Genomic DNA, 20,181 nt, shown 5'->3' on the forward strand with positions numbered 1-20,181 from the left:
GAAGCTCTATGGTTAGCCGTCCTCCAACAGCGCGCCGCGGCCGGGCAAAGAGGAAACTTCCGCCCCTAAAACGTCACTTCCGCTCTTCTGTAATATGCAGGCGGGAAACCCAAAGCGTTTTTCTAGGGTGAGTAGAACTCGGATGGCTTGGCTTCACTCCGCTGTGTCCTGGTCCGGCCCTCCCTGCCAGACAGTTGCTCCGAATTTCATTTCCCCCCATTCAGGCTTGCGAGAGACCCCGCCCGTTGCGGGCTCCGAGCGGCCTTGCGTGGGGCTGCAGGGTACGGGGCGTTGACCGCAGGGGGCTGTTGTGAAGCTGGACACAAATGCAGGAATCGACAGAGACCGGTTTTACCAAGTTTTTATTGTCGAAATATGTATCGGGTATCCAAGTTGTAGCTGCATTGGTCTAGAGGCAGAAGGAATAGGGGTCTGAGATGAGTCTGGATGCAAAATGAACTGTTCCAAACAGGAGATTTTTACCACACCTTCTCTCTCGTTTGAAATATGAACTTTCATGTCTACCCAGGACAAACTTGTGCAGTCTTTTCTCCTATGCCTGAAGAAGGGTGCTTGCACCTAAAAGCTGGCAATTTAAAGACTTTTTTTTTTGCAAAAATCTAGTTGCTCTGATAAAAGAGATCACCTGTACCACAAGTGTCGGAAATGTATGCATCTTTGTCCGTTAAATGGTCATTGCGTTGACATTGTCAAGCTGCATGGACTCTTTAAAATTCAGTTTTATGCCCATCTAAGCTCTAGCAACTGTTCCCGAGTGGCTCAGGGTTGGGTGGTCTTTGCTTGGGCCCTGTCTGGCATTCACAGCTGTTGTGCACCACCTTCTAAGGGAAGCCCCCAATACTCATCTGCCACACCTTGATCTTAAGTTTTTAGGTGCAAGAGGTTCCCATCTAGCTTGGACTTGCAAGTGGTCATCCTTGGGGCTCCACCTCCCCTATACCTCTTCCATGCAGAAACCTGTTGGTCTTGGCTCTTGATGACTGAAACTCATGCTAAGCTTGGGCCTACTCACAAAAGTTAAAATATAGAATACTGATGCTAACTGCGTAATGCAAGAGGATGTGAGTTCATGGCTAGGCCATCTGAGAAGAAATAAGTATCTCTTCCAGCTTACCTTGCTATATTCAGGACGATCTCAGTTAGGCTCCTAGTTGTCTAGTGTGTAACCATATGAAATCTCTATCCTTGATTAATTAGTATGATAAATATTTATTTTGCTACTAACTTGTGTTTATGTGCGGGAAGAGACATTCTCCATATGTGATGGACGTCTCCTCCTTACTTAGTCCAAGGACACGTATGTTTTTCCTAGCTATTAATCAGTTTTTTGATATGTTCCAAACTGGATAACCTCTTGTTACTGAAGAAGGTAACTCATTCAAATTAGAAATTTCTGATAACCAGTAATGAGCAGGTTAATTAACAGGATTTTCCCATGAATTACTGCTTGGGACTCTCTCTTGATTTACACAACTAAAAGAATGCTTTAGAGATGCTAAGCTAAGGGTATAAAAAGGCAGTAAAACAGCAAACAGCACGTGTGCTTCAAGAGTGAGAAATCTCTCTGACACCAGTTGCTGATGCGCCTGACTTACTTGAGAAGTTGAAGAGAAACAGACTGCCTCTTCGTCGCCTGTTTGGTGAGAAATCATCACCTTGTAGCTTATTACTAGACTTTGATTTGGTTTGGGTTCACTTGACTTGACTTTTGAATACTTGTAGTAAATAAAGCCTTTCTGTCACTCATCAAATGAGGTGTCGTGTCAATCCCCAGGTTAGTCTATAATCCTAGGCTTTTATTTGCTAGCAGCTCTATAGCTGGCAACTTCAGCTCTTTTGGGTACCAGTGTGTAGTGTCACTCTGATCAGCTCTCTGGTGGAATTCAACTATGTTTTTCGGACAGGAGCAGCATCTGAGGTTGGATGGTTAGCCTTGTAGTAATATATCTAAGGAAAAAAAATACTCGGAGGACATGGGAAATATTCTTATTCCTCATGACTGCTTCTCTGGGTCGAGCAGGCCAGCTGGCCTGGTTAAGCACAGTCTTCTGCCTCAGAGTCCCTGAGGGCTTTTGGTCCCTCAGCCCCGGAGTAGGCTTCAAATAAATGTGGTCTTAGTCCTAGCCCCATGAATAATATATTAAATAAAACAAAGAAAGAAAACTTGGGGAGTCAGTGATCTGCTCTCCACAAAAATGTCCCTGCGTGTTGCTGTGCCATCAATCCCTCGGCATCCTTCTCTTCCCTGGTATTGGGTGTCATTCCCCAGGGGGTAGGCTCCTCTTCAGGGCTGTCCTTGGTTTCCCTGGGTTTATCAGCCGGGAGCACTCAGCTGTAGTATGGCTGTTACTCCCTGCTTTTCTCCCAGCAGCCGGCTTTTGTAGCTGACTGCTGGTGCTGGCTGATGATGTCATCTCCCTGTGCTGCCCTAGTTACATTGATAATTTACTGATGAATCGTGTGGATGGCTCTGCCCGTGGTTCCTCACTTCTTGCTGCTAAGCCTGCACCAGGTACATTTTCCTGAGTCTTTGGTCTCCTGGGGCTGTCCCCCTGGGTCCGTGGTGTTTCCCACTGCTTTTCTGCCCCTGGGGCAGGGGTCTCCATCCCTTCAGGCTTCTCACTCCGTGACAGGTTCTAATTATTCAGAGCCAGAATCTGGCATTTAGAGAGAGAAAAATGTGGAAGTGGAAAACTTTTTTTTGTCTCAGCATTATAGGGGCAGGTAGCCCTGCTGGCTGCAGGGGTGGTTTGGAAGTCAAGAACACAAGGTCAGCGTTCTGCATTAGCTTACCCTCTCTCATTAATGCAGGTAGCTAACACTTCAGGATGCGTCTACACATGTGCTTTAATGCGCATTAGCCTATTTTAAGGATGTTAAAGTATCACTAAGAAAACTGTGCTATTTAGTTAATGTGCAATAAAATAAGCTAATGCGCATTAACCATCATTTAAAAACTGTGGGTGCCTGTACACACCATGGGTTTTAATCCTCATTAAATTAAATATATTTCTAAAATTTAAACTTGTTTATTTTGGAGAGTTGTATCTGTGTTTACATGAACTAGGTTTTCAAACAAATATAAGTCTTGGAGTGTCGCATCTGTATTTACACATGCTAGTTTTTCAAACAAATTAAGCCGGGTTCCTGGCTGGTGTTGCAGGAGAGCGGGATGGTCTAGCACTGTCCTCCTGGCCCGGGGCCCCTCACCCACCTGTGCCCATGCCCTGTTACGTAACTGTGGAAGCAGGGAGCTGGCAAACGAGAAAAATGAAAAGAAAAAGCCACACAAGGAAAAAAAAGTGGAAGCAATTTGAAAGCAAAAGCAATTTGAAGGGGTGAACTATAAAAAATTTGCAGCACCATCTGGTGGACAAAGAGGCTCATTACATGTCTTTGAGTGCCTTTGCGTTTTACGTGCAGCAGATCTATGGATGCAACGCTTTAATTCCTGGTGAGGCAAACTAAACTATGTCTGAGGAGTTTTAGTTTAATGCGCAAGAAAGATTTCTAAAGCAGTGAGAAATCCCGCTCGTTCAAAGAGACACGCAGCTGCAGCTCATGAATGGGCAAAAATCGTGGCGTGTACATGAGCCCTGTGCTCCTTGGTTAATGTGCATTAAGACAGACTAATGTGCATTTTCCTAGTACTTCACAATGGAGGGTGCGTTTACATGTGCGTTAATGCGCTTTAGTTAATGCGCATTAAATCTAGTACTTCTGGGCATTTATACACATACTTTTTTGTCTTGTGATGTGCTTGGGATCTGCTGCTTTGGAGCAGACTCAATTGAGTCTGCTCTGCACAACAGCTGAAGTGAATTGTGCTGTGCCACGTGCACTGGTATGAGTGGTGACATGCCACAGTGTGCAGAAAATGGTGGCAGTGCACTTTTGAACTAAAGTGCCTCCAATGCGGTTTAGTTCAAAAGTGCACCAGTGCCATTTTCTCAGTGCTGATGTGCATTTCGCTACTTATACAACTGCAAGCACTGCAGCTCCAAGTGCTTCTCAAAGCGCCCAGTGCTGCAACACTTTACGTCCTTAAAAATGCCCTCCATTGTGAGGTACTAGGAAAATGTGCATTAGCCTGTCTTAATACGCATTAACTAAAAGCATAGGCATTTTTACACACATAAGTGCCGCAGTGCTGGGTGCTTTGAAAAGTGCCCAGTGTTGTGATGCTTGCAGTTGTATATGCAGTGAAATGTGCGTCAGCACTGAAAAAATGGTGGTGGCGTGTTTTTGAATTAAAACATTTTGGAGGCGCTCTAGTTCAAAAGCGCACCGCCACCATTTTCTGCACACTGACGCGCATGTCGCCTTATACAACTGCACATGGCACAACACTGCCTCAGTTTATGTGTGGAGCAGACTTGATTAATCAAGTGTGCTCTGAAGCAGCGAATATCTGGAGCATTGCGTGACCAGAAAGTGTGTATATAAATGCCCCATGGTTTTTAAATGATGGCTAATGTACATTAAGTTATTTTAATGTTGTCGTGGAAAAAACATGCTGTAAAATTTGGAATCAGGTCAGGTAGAAACTTTATTTCAATAGCTATCGGAGAGGGACCATAACAGAAAGATTTCTGCTGTGGCCTCTCTGCCTTACAACAAGGGCAATTAACCTTTTATAGATTCAAGACAAAGGGTTTCCTAAACTAGCTTTTCCCACCTTGGGGATATCTGTTTTGTGTGCTTCAAGACAGCTTTAATGGTCATCTTCCTCTTATCTAAGGAATCTCTCTCTCCCCCCATGAGGCCTCAGCCATTCTTTGCTTCCACATTTCCCCCCTTTGAGACTTACAAGTCTCATCTTATTCTATTTCTATTCTCATGAGTCTCTCTATTTCATCTTGAATCTTTCTATATCTTCTTTCAATCTACTCACATCTTTTTAGTACCATCATTTTAGTTTCTGTGGTGTGTTTTCTTTCATTTACTGAGTCTAGATTTGTGTAGGACGATTCAAACAAGCAAACTAAGAATTACCCAAGTCATGACCAACCAATCCCATCTCGGGAACCAGGAACTAGGTGGAGGCCTTTTTCCTTTCCCGGAGGGCATAGTGGTGTTGCGGGGCACATCTTTTTCATTCTGTAGTGGTAAATCCTCTTCGTCAGTGGGCGCTACACTCACCACTGGTCCTGAATTCTTCTGTTGGCAGGCGCTGAGCTCACTACCAGCTTGTGGAGTCTTTCTGTCCGGTTGGAATTCAGCTGTTTCAGGGTCCAATGGAGGTGAAACCTTTTTACAGTGCAAGGCGTGAGTACACGTCTGGTGTCCTTGGCAACGAACGGCAGTGTTAGTGGTTAGGAGCACCTGGAAGGGGCTCTTCCATTTGGGTTGGAGTGAGTTTTTTCGTTGATGAACCTTGATATATACCCAGTTTCCAGGCTCAAGCGAATGGCACGGGACGTCTGCAGTGGGTGGCAGTGCTTCCTGAACCTGTGAATGAATAGAGCTGACACATTTCATTAGTGCCTTACAGTAATTTAAAACAGTTTCATCATCCAACTGAAGATTAATCTGATGAGGAAATGGGGGTGGTGTAGTGGCCATTCTCATGGGACGTGACATGAGAATTTCATGCGGGGACAGTCCGTGTTTTCTGTTGGCAGTATTTCTAACGTGCATGAGTGCCAGTGGCAGTGCATCTGGCCATTTCAAGTTAGTTTCAGCACAAATTTTAGACAGGCGTGTTTTTAAGTCAGTTTTTTCGCTCTACTGCGCCACTGGATTGGGGATGGTAGGCACAGTGCAGGTGCTGGTGTATGTTCAGGGCCTTACAGATATTTCTAACAATCTCCCCTGTAAAGTGTGTTCCTCGGTCGCTGTCTAGCGTGAGTGGCAGACCAAATCTGGGGATGAATTCTTTCAAAAGTTTCTTTGCTACAGTGGTGGAATCTGCATGTTTACAAGGATAAGCTTCTACCCAAACAGGGTACATATCAATAATGACAAGAATATATTCAAAAGAACAACATTATGGCATTTGAACAAAGTCCATTTGCAAATTTACAAAAGGTCCCCATGGTAGGGAGTGTGCCACTTGTCTAGTTTTAATCTTCTGACTGATGTTATGGGCAAGACAAATGGGACAAGTGCTACAGTACTGCTGCGCTATGGAGGGAAAACCAATCACGCTGTACTGTCACAATCATCCCCCCTTTGCTCATATGGGCTACCGAGTGGGCCAGACGAGCAAGGTAAGGTAGGAAAGCCTTGGGCGCCACCAGGCTGCCATCCGGGGAGCGCCACAAGGTGTCAGGATGCAACTGACATCCTTTGCACAGCCAGTCCTCCTTCTCAAATTTTGGAGCCTGGTCTTGGAGTAGGGCCAAGTCAGAGAGATTGGCCAACGGAGACTGGTCTGCTAAAACGCAAAGAAAAATATCATTAGGAGCCTGAGGGCCAGAAAGGGCCGCATTCCTAGCCGCATGGTCAGCTAGGGCATTTCCGCGTGTGACATCATCATTAGGGGTTTCATGGGCTTTACATTTAACAATAGCAATAGCAGAAGGCAATAGGAGAGCATGTAAAAGAGCACTGACATAAGAACCATTACTAATCTGAGTCCCAGCCGAAGTAAGGAATCCTCTTTGTTTCCAGAGTTGACCAAAGTCATGTACAATACCAAAGGCATATCTGGAATCAGTGTAGATGGTGGCAGATTGACCCTTAGCCAAGGTACATGCTCGAGTGAGAGCTACCAGTTCAGCCACTTGAGCAGAGTGGGCATGAGGCAACTGGTAAGCTTCTAAAACTTGGTGTTGATCACAGACTGCATAGCCAGCAGTGAGCTGTCCCTTGGAGTTTCTAAGGCAGGAGCCATCTACACATAGCAGGAGATCTGGGTATCTTTAAGATTGATACGAGGAGTCATAAGCTGGGTAGTTACAGTAAAGCAATCATGAGGTTCTCCGTCTGATGGGGTAGGAAGTAGGGAAGCAGGATTCAGGGTAGAGCAGCGTGTTCAAGTTACATTGGCAGCTGAAAGAAGAAGCTTTTCATATTTGGTAAGTTGGGAGTTAGAAATACGTTGTGTTTTGCCTTTCAAGAGCAGGGCCATAACAGCATGGGGAACAGCAACAGTTAATGGGTGTCCAAGAACCAAGGAATCAGCTTTTTCAACAAGCAGGGCAGCAGCAGCTGCAGATCGGAGACAGGGCGGAAGTCCTGCTGCAGCAGGATCTAATGCAGAGCTATAATAGGCAATGGGGCGTTGCTTGTCACTGCGAAGCTGAGTGAGCACCCCTAGGGCAATGCCATCTCGTTCATCGCAATACAGGGTAAAGGGTTTCTTGTAATCAGGAAATCCTAAAGCGGGTGCTCTGGCAAGGGCTTGCTTGGTCTGAATAAAGACTTGTTCGGCTTCTGGAATCCAAGGTAGTGGTTTGGGAGTAGAATCAAGGGTAAGGGCCTGTAGGGGTTTGACGATGGAAGCATAACCCATAATCCATTGCCTGCAATACCCAGCCATCCCTAAAAATCCTCTCATTTGTTTCCAGGTAGTTGGTTTAGGGACTTGGAGGATAGCGTTAATTCGGGATTTGGACAGAAGTCTTTGTCCTGCTGAAATATCATGCCCTAAATAATGAACTCTGGATTGGCATAATTGCAGCTTGGCTTTGGAGGCCTTATGTCCCTGAGAGGCCAGGGCAGTGAGTAAAGTGAGGGAATTCTGTTTACATGCTTCCATAGAAAGTGAAGCCAGCATAAGATCGTCCACATACTGCATTAGCGTGGAGCCCCCCTTGAATTCTATAGTATCTAAATCCTTTTTGAGGATCTGGGAAAACCAAGGTGGGACTTTCAGTATACCCTTGTGGAAGTCAAGTCCAGGTGTGCTGAAGACCTTGGTAAGTGAAAGCAAACAAAAACTGACTATCAGGGTGAATAGGAATAGAAAAGAAGGCAGAACAGAGGTCTATTACAGTAAAGTGAGTAGCAGTAGCAGGAATACAGGATAGTATAGTGGCTGGATTGGGAACAACAGGGAAAGTAGGTAGAACTGCAGCATTGACAGCACGAAGGTCTTGTACAAAGCGATAAGTATCTCGACCGGGTTTTTTAACAGGAAGGATAGGAGTGTTGCATGGGCTACGGGTCGGGATGATGATCCCTTGTTCAAGGAGGGAAGTAATAACAGGTCGAATGCCCTCCTCGGCTTCTTTAGAAATAGGGTATTGCGGAACACAAGGGAGAGGTTTGGCAGGATTGAGAGTGCTGTGCACAGGCTCTGCGCTGAGCATGTGGCCCACCTCATTGGCATGAGTAGACCAAAGTTGTGAAGGGACTTGAGCCAACAGTTCCTGTTGCAACGAGGAAGTGTCAGCTTCAAAATCATCCTCCAGTTGTTCTTGTAACAGAGCCAAAAACTCGGCCTCCCTTGTTTCCGGCACTTCTAGGTATATGCCATCTGGGGAGCAGTAGATGACACAGCCCAATTTACACAACAAATCCTTTCCCAAAAGATTTACAGGGGTAGAGGGGCTAAGCAAAAAGGCATGTCTCTCAGAAATGGGACCGATAGAGACAGAAAGGGGTTTGGAAACAGGGTGGGGTATAAGGTGTTTGCTAATGCCAACAGCATTAACAATTTTGTTAGAAAGAGGTATGTTAGAGAAATCAGAGGCTTTTAAAGTGGAGAGGGAAGCTCCTGTGTTTACCAGGCAAGATATAATTCTGTCGTTTACAGACCAATTAAGAAAAGGACTAGATTGGTCAAGTGAAATAAGTGGGGCGATGATGTCATCCCTCAGGCTGTCCTATGCTTGGGTAGGGAAAGGAGGAAGGTGGAGAATAACTTGGAGGGGGAGCTGATGGGCTTGGTTTGTTTTCTGATTCAGATGGGGCTGGATTTTCAGCTAAGGCTGGATTGATACAAAAGTTTAATACGTCTTCCGGAGGTTCAGTTAGTGGGGGTACCCCTTTCAATACTGGGTATAATAGACTGCAGTTTGAATTTAGGGGAGTGGCCAATTTCTCCCGTGTTTCCTTTAATCATTGTTTAAATTTTTCCTGTGAGTCTTTCAGGCTCTTGGTCTGAGACTCAGTGTTCCTTTTTTGACATCTCTTCATACCAATCGAAAAATATGTTCCACTGGCATTGAGGAGTTTTGGATCCACGGGACTCTAATGTCCCTTTTAAGTGCACTATTTTATCTAGATTGAATGTGCCTTCCTCAGGGAACTGCTTGGAAGGATCATCTCTGGCAGAGCTGCCCTGGCAGCATGCAGCTCCTGGGGGCAGAGACCAATCTCCTGCCCTAGGGTGGCCAGCTGACCAGGAGCAGCTCAATCCTGCCAAACCTCTAAGGGAACTCCGGCGTACTATATGTACACATTATTCTCCTAAGACTTGCAAGTACCTGGATAAATAGGTGGTACTCAGCCTCCAGTTGTACCTTATGTTGCCCAGCTTGAATTTATAAGTTCATCCAAAATCCTACAGACTGTGCAGTTGCAAGGGACCCACCTTTTGCTGCTGAACTAGTCATGGTTTTGAGTCCATTGTACCTTCCTTATCAGCCAGTTTCAGCAGGTATAGTGCCTTTGTCCCACTTTTACAGAGATTTTCCTTTCTGCCTTCTAGGCTTTGTGCCCAGACAGCACAGTCCTCCCACAGCAAGACTGATGTTCCTTTCCCATTATACTTTTCTTTGCTCCAGTTTCTACTGTCACAGCAAGGGAAGAGACAGTTAAAGATTTTCTTCTCTGTTCACAAGTTTCTACAATTATATTTGTCCTAAATATCCTTTGGAATCTGAGGCTCACCCTAAATAGCTTCAGAAAGGGGTGGAATGGAGATTTGTTTTATAATGCTGATAGCACCCACGGAAGGGAGAGGAGTGTTGCAAGCCCTGCTGGGGAGGCTGAGGAGGGAGGCAGGAGCAGGGGACAGTTGTGTGTCACCACTGAGCCTGTCAAGTGGGGGGAATTTAGCCTTCCTCCCCACTTTCCTCCCTTCTCCTCCCCTGTCCCCTCTCCCAGCTCAGGGCATGCAGCGCGCCAGTGGAGGAGAGAGGGGGAGTGGCCCCCCACCCCCATGTACTTGCAGTGGCCAGGGCCAGGGGAGCCAGGTGGTGCTGGGGCTATCTTGTGACAGCCTGCAGATTGCCCCAGGATGCCTGCATGGCAGCAGCAGCCTCCAGCCCTGCCAGCTAGGTGTGGGCTGGAGTGGTGCTGAGTGGTGCAGTGTGCAGGCAGCAGCAGCAGCAGTGGGAGTCCTGGGGAAGGTGCTGCATCTGGGGCTGGGGCTGTGGGCCAGTTCCATGGAGCCCATGTGTGGCTGGGCAGGGAGCTGCATCCTGGACTGGGGTCAGTCTCCATAGAGACTGGTCCCCAACCCCGGCACTGGATGCAGCACCCTCACTGGGGCTTGTGCTGCTGCCTCTGCACCACTCTGTTCCTCCCCATGCCAAGCCAGCAGGGCTGGGTGCTACTGTCGCTGTGTGGGTATCCTGGGGCAAGCTATGGGCTGGAATGGGATGGGGGTGCCCCAGTGCCACCCAGTAGGGCCAAGGGACCCACTGTAGGCCTGGCAGAATCTTTGCACTAGCCGGATCCAGCCCATGTGCTCTATTTTGCCCATCTCTGCCCTAAGTCATGACACTGTGAATGCTTTTTCCTGATAATCTCTCCAGCCCGTCTCATCTCCCTAAATTCCCTTCCTTGAGCAGCAGAAAACAGCTCTCCCCACGCAGCAGGGGGGAGTGCCTTGCATTCTTTGGCCACTTTGTTCAGGGGTTTGGTTAACCTCAGCACAAATCTGCTCTGAGCCACAGTTTGAACTTGTTGAGCAGATGTCACGAAGTTACAGGGGCTGCCTGCCAATTGCCAAGGAAATTCTGAGGATGGAGATTCTAAAAACTTTCCTGAGGGCATAATAAAATCAGTCTAGGGAGGAAGTGTAGTCTTGCTGAGTGGGCTGAAAGGCTGAGTATGTAAATAACTTAAACGTGTGTAGCAGGCTTGCCTTTTGGAGCTTGTGTTGAGTCCCAGGCTTGAAATCTTGCTGTTTTGATTGGTGGAGCCCATCCACCAATCAGGAGGCAGCAAGAGGAGTTAAGTCACACCCCTTTCCTGAAGGGAGGGGGGAGGAGCCCCACCTCCTCCCCGACCTGATTGAAGACTGCAACACTTAGGTCTGGAAGACTTCAGGGGTGGAGTCTTGGAGAGTATGTCACGGCGGGGTCCGCCAGGAGGGCCATGATCTCCCCGAGGTCCCTCGCTCCGTGTCAAGGCCGGCCCAAGGCACCCTCTTATTCTCGCCCGCCACGTCTTGCTGGTAAATATAAGGTTGGGAGGCTGCCTATGACTCCCTGGGCACGGCTACTCGGGACCTCAGTCCCCGCAGTTCTTCCGGACCCCTGTGGTCTCCCGGTATGACGGGTGCTCCCCAAGCACCCCAGCCTTATGGGCTGCACGTGGCTCCTACCACCCCTAATACCACGCCCCAAGCCTCGCTAATGTGAAAGACGTTGTTAGGTAGAACTACACCTACGCCCACTCTTGGGCCTTCTCTACAATAAGCTAGTCCCCTCTGGGACGTCCTCTCTGGCCACTGGTCTTTTGGGCCCACCGCACTACTACCCTCTCTAGTACGGGCTCACCGTGCTGCTATCCCCTTTTGCCGGGGACACCCGCAGCACCTTGCCCTTCTCCTGGGGTGCTGTGCCACTAACCCCTTTCGTCGGGGCCCACAGCGGCACCCTGCCCCTGTCCTGGGTTTCCCTGCAGTGCAGGCCTATTACCGGGTTCGCCACGCCCGTTCTGGGCTTCTTAAATATCGCCCCGCTCTAGGGCTGGGGTCTATGCACCCTGCAAGTGACGCCCTTGCTGGCGTCTGCTGCGCCCGTCCTGGGCTTCCTAATATGGCGCTCCCCCTCTTCGGGGCTTGCCATGCCCACCTTGGGCTCCCTGATTTAAAAAAAAAAAAAATCAAAAAAAAATCACCCCTCTCTCTGGGGCTGGGGTCTACGTACCCCACACACAACCCGGCGTCTGTGTTCCCTGTCCGCAACCCACTGGTTGCGCTCCTCACTGCCAGTTGCGCCTGCACTGGCGCGTAAGCTGCGCCTTCACTGGCGCTGTGAGAATAATGCGCCCTCCTGGCGCTAGACTGCGCCCTCACTGGTGCTGGGGCACCCCACCCCTATGGGGTACCTATGAGGCTCAGCCGCTCCTCTCTGAGGTTAACTGACCTCACGACTCTGCCCTGTAACTCTCAGGGCCTAGCACACCCTCACTGGCACACTCCCTTGTGAGTCCCCAATGAGGCCTCCTCCAACCCCTACAGCCTCACCCAAACCTCCAGTTGTAATACACACAGTAACCAAACAAAACACAAGCCTCCTGGCTGTAATTTAATTCAAGGCTGCCTGGCTGCAACAACATAGCTCCTGCACCAGAGCCACCATCCTTCAGCCTGCTCGAGCAGTCCTCGCATCTTAGCCCCATGAGCTTCTGCCTCTCTGGCTGCTGGCAGGGAACTGCCAGCCTGGCCTCAGCCCTGGGCTTTATAAAGGCCAGGTCCTGCCCCCTTCTGGCCAGCTGATTCTTATCAGTTGCCCTGGCAACCTGCAGCTGCGCTCTTTATCTCCGCTGGGGCTCCTTATGTACTGTCAGAGCTTCTCCTCTGGCAGCTTTCCCCTCTCTAGGAGCAGGAGCACCGAGGTGCCCTGCAACAGAGTATAAGAGAAGCTGTGTGCTCAGCCTGAGGAAACACATGTGGGACAGAGAAGAGCGAAGAGCGGGGCTTAGAAGAGCTGAGGAGAGCTGCTCAGCAGGGCAAAACAGCAGCCCAGAAGCACTGCTGAAGACTTCCATCAGCGGGGGATGGAGGATGGTTCCAGCAGCTAGGCGCTAGGTGTGCAGCACAGTGTCCAGACCCTGGGAGCTGCGTGAGGTGGCTCAAGTCTGCAACCTCTGGCGTGTGGCCAGAGACACGGTGCACAGGCTGGTGCACAGAGCAGGACCTTTGGAGCACTTGGCTGGTTCAGGTCCTCAACCCCCGAAACAAGGCTGGGAGCTCGGTGTAGGAGGTGTTGCATGGAGGACCTGGGAGCAGACTGAGCCTGGTGCTGCATGAGGCAGCCCAGGCCTCCTACCCATAGCAAAAGGTTGAGTCCAGGGAGCAAGATGGTGCTTGGGCTACTGAGCCAGCAGACACGGCTGAGCTAGAGGCCCCAGAAGCCCTGCATAGAGGAGCCCTGTTCCAGGGGACAGCGCCCCCCCCCCCCCCCCATGAAGCCCACTGCAGGCAAGAAAGCAGCTTGGCGCAGAGGACGAGAGCCACCCTCTAGGCCTGGAAGCCGTGAGTTGCAGGGAAAAGAGGATTCCCACAGGGGAGGGGGAGTCCCCCCTGGTTAGTTAAGGGCTCCTGAAAGTGGAGGTCTCACTGGGAGGGCCCCCTAAAGTTACCATCTTCCTTGTAGAGCTTGGGAAAAGCCCAAGGGCATTGGGGTTTCCCCTTGGGATTAAATTTATCTTCTGGGTTCTTGCGCCATAAGAGGTGTAATGTCATGCCTTATATTTTGTGAACTCTCATGTTTGTAAATTAGTAGATAAATAGAGTCTTAGGGCTCTGCTGGGACCCCCTGTTGCTATTATTTCACCTGTTGTTTATTTGTATTTATTTGTGGCTTATCTGTTGTTCACCCATACTTATCTATAGTTTATCTGTTGGTTATCTATGTTTATTTTGGGGTTTATCTGTTTCAGATCAGATACTTACCTGTATCTGGAGCACTGGTATAAGGTTTTATGTCATTTACCCAGAGGGTATTGTTTATGTTACTTGTTTAGATATCTTATAACTATGTATTGTACATATGTTTATATCCATGTTCCTTTCCCTTGTGATAAAGATATACAAATTTATTTACATTAACTTAAGTCCCCTGACTGTCCTGGCCTGGTTCTATAGGGACGGAGGGAAACTTAGTGGTCTGCAATTCCCCCACAGCACACCTGCCAGCTAACAATCCCCTTCAATTGGAGAAGGGGAGTATATACCTGAGTTACCTGGGCTACACATGCAATTGTCTGATTCAGAGAGCAACCTGAGGATCAAGCTGTAAGATTGTTGAGCTATTGGGGGAGGGTGGGGGTGGGTACAGCATCTCAGCTTCTGCAGAGTTCTGGGAAGGGGATGCAAATAGAATGTGGTTTGGGATTAGTAGGTAATTTAAAGTGTCTCTGAATTTTCCATTCTTGCTCCGGTGTATGTTTGAGCTAGGACATAGCAGAGTTCAGGTAAGTATAGTTAGGGTTCTGTCTGCTTCCAAAATGATTCTCTGACATGCTTTTACTTTACATGTAGACAAGTTTTTAAACATTAAACCATAAACGTTAATTTTATGGTAACAAATCATTACTTTCTGTTATCACCAGAACCCTGAAATCTACACTAATTCAATAGTTACCACTGCTGGCCATTATTGCTCCTCCTCTGGACATTCGCAGTGATGAAGCTACATACAGAGAAGTTGTCTGCATGAATGACAACCCAGATCTCCCCATCCATAGAGATTTAAAGAACCTCCCAGCTCACCGCTTGATCTTCTGGAAACCTTTGTGGAAACATTACGAGCCCTTGTAGGACACAACAGTGCAGCAGCTTGGAGGAAAGTGTGGACTGAAACCACCATTTGGAATAAACATTTAATTTACTGATCCAACAATAAAGCCTTCTGGTTTTACCCTTTGGTGAAAAACATGGAAGACTTTAAATTGGATCTGAACCAGGCATGGCCGCTGCTGTCATTTGATGCACAAGTGGTATATCATGTTAAGAAGTCTGCAAAACGTGACTGGCAATCCTGATCAAACTATGGACCCCATAACAACTCTCTGCCTTCTATACAATTTTGATGGTGACATTGCAGAGATACATTCCCTCTTCTTAAGAGCATTAGACTGGTTAACTAACCTTAAACTGGACTTACAATTGTTGCTCCAAGTCAGCCAGATGAAAGAAGAATTTCTTTCCTTTTATGTAGAAAGAGCCACACAGTTGCACAGTGATCATCCCACATCTTCTAGTCCCTGATGTTTTTCTCATGACTACTGCCTCCTGTGACTTCTGCCTTATGTACTAGTTCAGAGGTTGAGTAGCCAGGAGCAAAAAATGAGGAAGGTGGTACATACTTGGGAGCATCAGAGTAAGGGAGATTTTGGCTAGAAAGGAGCATGCTGGGACAGCCTGGAACTGAATCTAGGAATCCTTTTGCTCAAGTTTAGCTGCTGTAACAATTTGGGACAAGGAGCCTTGCTTGATTTCCAGTCCTCTAATCTAACCATTACATCATGTCTGTCTGCTAGTGAATGTTGTTTATATGAGGTGGGAGGGAAAATAAGTTGTTTAAGACTAGTTGTCATGACCTGAGAAAACAGATTTGAGGGGAAAGAATACCTTGGTTCTTTCAGGAGTCAGGTGGTACCAGGGTAGGCATGCTGGCTTGCCTGCAGGCCATCAGTCATGTCTGGGTCAGAGTCCCTCCCTCTTTTTCTCTGGTCCAAGGACAAAGCCCTGGCTCTTTTGCTGACAAGCATGGGATTGCGGTTGACAAGCATTGGATTGTGGTTTTGTCTCTTGGTTTAAAATCGGTGATAGGGGAATGTTTCTGGGGAGTTCTGAAGGTGCCCTGCTCTTAGTGACAAGTTCAGGAAATGAGGGAGAATGGGAATACAAAGTCTGGTGAATACCAGAAGCTCCAAGAAGTCAGCATAGTCAAGTACCACAGCTGGTATTTGCTGTTAGGAAGCAAATACCTGGAAACTGAAAAATCTCTTGACCAAGTGGTAAGTAAATGAATTGCATTGAGTGAAGGCTTGGAAACAGCCAGGCTAGCTTTATGGATGATCTGGCTTCCCAGGCTTTTGGATACCTCTTCTTTCTATCCACTTTCAACAGGCACCCAAGTTTTCCTTACAAAGTGATCTGCTATACCCCACTCCCAGCCCCCCAGTCAATTATGAAATTCTAATTTCCATTTAGTTGCCTTGAGCTTCTATGTTCCTACCTATAGAAATCCTTCTGATGCCGAATAACGACAATACACTGACTTCTGTACCAGTTGCTAAAATTATCTGCATCTCTACTGAGAGTAAGCACCCTGAGTTACTTATTGTTGTACTGTCTTGCCCCAGATGTGCTCTGGTTATTTTGGTTCCATATCTATCTGTTCACACAGGCTCTTTAAATTCCAAGGCTAGTCTGGCAGGAAAACCTTAGATAGTACCCATTTAATTACAGACTATAGATTCCATGGAAAGGAGGAGTGGGGTTGGAATAGACTATGCTTCTTTATAGGAGGCCTGATAGATAGATGTTAGAGTAAGAGACACTGTGGCCTTGGAAAGGTACCAAATGACAGAAACGGAGTTGTAGAGGTGAAAGAAGGGCAGCAACAAAACAAAAGGATTTCATCCTGTCAAATGATTTAAGGGCACTATGAAGGAGCTTTTATAAAAGACAGAGGGGTGCATGAGGTGAGAGGGAGAATGAGTTCATAACTAATGACCGTGTTTATGGTCTCCTGTCCCTATATGAATTGTGGTGATAGATAGGGCTGTCCTATGGGAATTGTAACATGCAATTTGTGCTACATTTTGGTCCAGTGTTGGAGAGATCTCCTAAACCAATTATAGGAATGATGGTTTAGACCAGTGGTGCCCAACCCCTTTACCCCCTGGGGCAGATGAGTGGAGCCAAGTGAGCTGGATTTGGTCCACAGGCCTGATGCTGACCCAGCCAGGAGTGATCCAGCTATGTGGGGCCTAGGTGTAATCCAATGGCTCTTGGCTGCTGAAGATCATGCCCAGGCCTGATTCAGTTGCACAGGCCTTGGAAATTTGGCAGCAGAGTGGCAGCATGTTAATTGCCACCATTCCTCCCGCCAACAATTTCTGGAACCATGGAGAACTCCACAGGCTGACTGACGTGGCTTTGCAGGCTGTATCTGTCCTGCAGGCTGGGGTTTGAGCTTCCCTGGTTTAGACTAAGGGTATGTCTGTGCTGTTTCTGCAGCACTTTTGAGTGTTGCTTTCAAATATGCCCCTGCTCATACCAACTCCACATGTGCCCAACCAAAAAATGAGGTGACAGCCATTTTTGGGGCTTCCACACTATAGTCCCTGTTTTCTTCTCTTCTCCTTCCCACCCATCATGTATTATCTCCTGTTCCCTTTTTTCTCTTCCTTTTCCCTTTCTCATCAACTGTTGCACTGTTCATACATTTCAGATAATTTTATATCAAGCTATGCATAAAAGATATCAGCAAAAACACAAATGAAAGAGTTGACGTTGCAAACCCTTACTCATGTTATTGTATTTAATAAAAAAAATGTACGCAGACCTACATATCAGGGACTGGCTCCCAGTGGAGGAATCAAACGGTAGCTTTTCCCACAAGGTTTTATTTTTAAAACTCTGCCTAGGAATGATATTTTTGTCCCCAAAGCTGTAATAGCAGTTGAACAGTCAGGCTATACAATCAGACTTTTTCTTTTAACTGAAGTCATCTGTCTTTAATTAAATAAAGTCAAAATCTGCCATTTTGAGTGGAAAACTTTTCTGGCTGTGGCACTACAAGAGCTGTGAACTTGTAGCAGCTGCTGTGGTGGTTTTGAAATCCTTCCTTCAAAAACACTTAGTCAGTGAGCTGCACACAGCTTGCTTTGTCTCTAGGTATTTTTTGTTAATTCAAGGTCTGGTTTTAAAATGTACAAAGGCTTCTTACAATGTTCTTACATGAAAGTACACAGTCTTCTAAACTGAGAAGCCCAATCTGAAGACCACTGCTACTTGTGCAAAAAGACCATGATGCCACTAAACCCTGAAAATTCATGTCATGATGGACCACCCTAGGCAGTATTCACCCCAAATGTCATTAAATGTAAATCTAGCTGCAACAGAATAATTGCACTGGCAGTGTAACTGTGAAAAGAACAAAGTGTTTTTCTTCAACCTTTTGGCTCTGGGCCAGAGGAGTGGCATGGGTCAGTCTGAAGGCAAAGTTGGGCCCTGTGTCAGGATCAGACCAGTGCTACCTCTGCCCAGTCCTGAATGCCCAGATTGGGCCCCAGGCAGTCTCGACTGGCCCTTGTGTGCCCAGATTGGACTGCATAATGGTCCCACACCAAGATTAGACCCTGGTGCTTGTTGGCCTATATTTTACATGGGCAGGTACAACCACCTTAATGACCAATCACAACACTTCCATTCGATTAACAGGAGGCTTTTATTGATGCACAGTAGTGGTAGATGATAACTAAAGCAAGCAAGCAATTAAGCACGTCTTGCCATCCACCAGTTGTAGTGCCCTCAAAGTCAATGGGTGTCTGGGCAGGAACATTACTCTCTTGTTTGGTTTCAGGAACTTCAGAGCAGGAGAGTTCTTGGTTGCTTAAAGGTTCTCCTTGTATACCTGTGTCCTTTTGCTTATGCCATACCAGCACTCAGTTCCTGTTATTCCATTGGCTCCTTCCCTCTGTTCACGCTGTCTTTAGACCACTAAGGCCTTTGTTCCTGTGCTATTCATGTGTTACTGTTCATGAGCACTAGTTTCTCTTTATCTTGTCCCAGCTGGTTTCGCTTAGTTTTGCAACTGTGCTGACTAGCTGATAGTAACTTCTACTATCTTTTCTTTTTGTGTGATCAAGGTCCCCAGACACTACTGGATGTGCCAAACATAGTCCTAATTGCCTCTAGCCAGTTTCTACTTGTAGCTTGACCTTCTAAGTATTCAGTTGCTGCTGGTTTTTACTACCATCAGTGCCCTGTGTTGCTACTGCCTGGCCCCATATGCCGGGATCTGGTCACACATACCAGGATCAGGGCCTGCACACCTGACCTAGCATGCAGGGTCAAGCTCTCCAGCCCATGGAGCTCCTTACAGGTCCGAAAATTTGGTAGCAAGGGAGAGGTGCCACTGCTCCCCTGCTCCCAAATATTTGGACCAGTGGGAAGCCCCACAGGCTGGAGGACATGGTGCTGAGGGCTGAACACCCCCATTTTAGGCTTATAACAGAATTTCTTAGATGGTAAGAAAACAGAAAAACCTTGTTGTCTTGTTTCTTCAGTGCCAGTAAATAGAATGTTTCCAAAGTATACATGTATATCCCACACATTTAATAAATTGCACTTGAAAATATGAAAACAGTGTTTCTCAACCTTTTTAGACTCAAAGTACCTCTCGTTACACTCAAGGCAGCCCCCAGAAAAATTGAGGTCTTAGCTTTCATTTGTTTTTTTACATCAGAAAAATAATACGGCAATTCTTCTTTTGCACAGAACTCAAAGGTCACAACAGATTCCTCAATATTTTTGACATTATGGATCCCTATTTGAAATTCTGGGTTTATCTTGTGAATCGTGTAGTTGTTTGCACACCTAACTGTGCTAATATTGCATTGCACCCTGAAAAGGATCTTCATGGGGTGCCACCATGCCCTGGTTAAGAATCACTGTCCTAGGCTAGGTGAATAAATAAAGTAAAAATCTGCCACAGACATTCATGAAGGTTAGGAGGTTAGATTGTGCTAAAAATGGCCACCTGATCTAACTTAGTTTGCCCAGTTTGGTTGCCTTATATTAGTTAGTTTGATCTATGTGTGAACTGTACAGAAGTTCAGGACAGTTAGATAGGCCTAAAAATGGCCAATCTGATTTAAGTTAGCCCTACCTCCATGGTACTTGGATCTGATTGGCCATTTTTAGACCAATCTAACTGTCTTGAACTTCCTATACAGTTCTCAATGCAGCCCCAGGATGGGAAAAGTCCAGCCTCCAGCCCCAGCCCTGGGACTTCACTTTTCCTAACCCCTTCCTGGCACTGGGCTATTTTTAGTCCCCCGGCCTTTTCCCCTACCCTTAGATAGACAAATCGGTTCCACTCCTGCCTACAACCCCCCTCACCCCACATCATGTAAGTCATTCCTGGTGCTGGTTTTACTGGCATTCACCAGTGCTGGTAGCTGAGGAAGTAAGTTGGGGTTAGGGGAGGGGCGGGCAAGATTGGGGGGATGGGGTGGTTCTCTGTGAGGGGTTGTTTGGGGGTGAGAGGGGTTGGGGAGCTAAAAATGAGTTCCTGGTCCCAGGGGGTGGGGAAGAGAGACCCCCTCAATCTCCCCTGCAGATCTTGTGAG

General features: G+C 47.2%; 1 long non-coding RNA gene across 2 annotated transcripts in view; it reads left to right on the forward strand.

Moving 5' to 3' along the window:
- Positions 1–38: 38 nt before the first annotated feature.
- LOC132250384 (uncharacterized) overlaps positions 39–20,181 on the forward strand; it is a 228,995-nt gene continuing 208,852 nt past the window's right edge. The window contains exons 1-2 of one of the 2 annotated variants that reach the window (XR_009462082.1): positions 39–127; positions 5,192–5,289. This is a non-coding gene — a long non-coding RNA (uncharacterized LOC132250384). Of the gene's footprint in view, positions 128–5,191; positions 5,290–14,424; positions 19,194–20,181 lie in introns of those variants that run through there. The other variant, XR_009462081.1, reaches the window with a different exon arrangement.

Source organism: Alligator mississippiensis, chromosome 4, assembly GCF_030867095.1.
Source record: "Alligator mississippiensis isolate rAllMis1 chromosome 4, rAllMis1, whole genome shotgun sequence".
NCBI lineage: Eukaryota > Metazoa > Chordata > Crocodylia > Alligatoridae > Alligator > Alligator mississippiensis.